General features: G+C 36.2%; 1 pseudogene; it reads left to right on the top strand.

Moving 5' to 3' along the window:
• The first annotated feature begins 397 nt into the window (after positions 1–397).
• On the top strand, positions 398–1,362 carry LOC116090436 (annotated as a pseudogene).
• Positions 1,363–1,589: the final 227 nt, after the last annotated feature.

Raw genomic sequence — 1,589 nt, 5'->3', positions numbered from 1 at the left:
TGCTGAATCAACTCACATGTTCTCTTTACAGGATTCTTAAAAGAAGAATCTTTCCTGTGTTTGTTTACTGTTATCTATGCCAAGATACTAAATAACTATTTTCAAGTATGTGAATGACTGAAATAATTTTGTCTGTTCTGTCTAGAATTCCACTGAATCTTGAGATACAATCTGATGCTTAAAAGTATTTTAGATACCTAAACTAAAAGTCTATAGAGATGCTTACAAAAGAATCCTACTAGATGCTGGCTGAACATCAGCTGCTGGTTCACCACTGTGAAGCTCAGTGAAGGAGATCAACTTCATGAGAGAACTGATTCAAGTTTTGCTCAAGATTCGTGGAAAGTCTTGTTCTGCTGAGCTTCTGTCTGTGAAGCAGGCCTTATAAGGAGAGCAAATGGGAGAGAATAACAGTGTATCAGAGTTTATACTCTTAGGACTCATTCAGGATCCTGTTGGGCAAAAAGCATTATTTGTAGAGTTTTTACTCATCTATATTGGAACAATGGTGGGCAACCTGCTCATTGTGTGGACAGTGATTGCCAGCCCCTCTCTAGACTCCCCAATGTATTTTTTCCTTGCCTATCTGTCCCTCATAGATGCCCTTTATTCTAGTACCATTTTGCCAAAGTTAGTTATAGACCTACTTTGTAATAAAATCACCATTTCCTTCACAGCTTGCTTGGTCCAGTTGTTTGTAGAGCACTTATTTGGTGGTGTTGAGATCTTCCTTCTTGATCTTATGGCATATGATCGCTATGTGACCATATATATGTAATGTAAGCCACTGTACTATTTGACCATCATGAATCAACGGGTTTGTGTCCTTCTGGTGGTGGTATCTTGGGTTGGAGCATTTGCTCATGCTCTGGTTCAAGTTCTTTCTCTGTATAAACTTCCTTTCTGTGGCCCTAATATTATTGACCACTTTGGCTGTGACATGTACCCACTGTTAGGACTCTCATGCACTGACACCTACTTCCTCGGACTCACTGTAGTTGGCAATAATGGAGCAATGTCTGTAGTGGTCTTTATCCTCCTCCTTGTCTCCTACGGAATCATTCTAAACTCTCTAAAGACTCACAGTCAGGAAGGGAGACGCAAGGCACTGTCTACCTGCAGCTCCCATATCATGGTAGTTGTCCTTTTTTTTTTTTGTTCCCTGCATATTCATGTATGTTAGACCTGTTTCTAACTTTCCTTTTGACACATTCATTACTGTGTTCTGTACAGTGTTCACTCCCATGTTGAATCCTTTAATATATACTTTGAGAAATTTAGAGATTAAAAAAATCTATGGAAAAGCTCTGGGGTAAAATATTTATTTCAGATAGAGTAAGGCTTTCTTCTTGTTATTCCTAATTTTAAAGTAAATATCAGGAATATATGCTAGTAGAATGTTTTATGAGTTTTACATTCTTATTAAAATCAACATATGTATTTTGCTATTTTGTGAATGAATCTTTTTTGATTTTGATTTTATTTACTATTGTTATAATTTAGTGTACTGTCAGTCATTTGTTGGATTTCCTAATTTTACTATTTTCTATAAAATGTTTTTTTTCTTTTCAGATTTTTTTTGAAATCCA

This window comes from Mastomys coucha, unplaced genomic scaffold (genome assembly GCF_008632895.1).
Source record: "Mastomys coucha isolate ucsf_1 unplaced genomic scaffold, UCSF_Mcou_1 pScaffold15, whole genome shotgun sequence".
Lineage (NCBI taxonomy): Eukaryota > Metazoa > Chordata > Mammalia > Rodentia > Muridae > Mastomys > Mastomys coucha.
The sequence above is the reverse complement of the archived record's forward strand: the minus strand, read 5'-3'. Positions and strand labels throughout refer to the sequence as shown.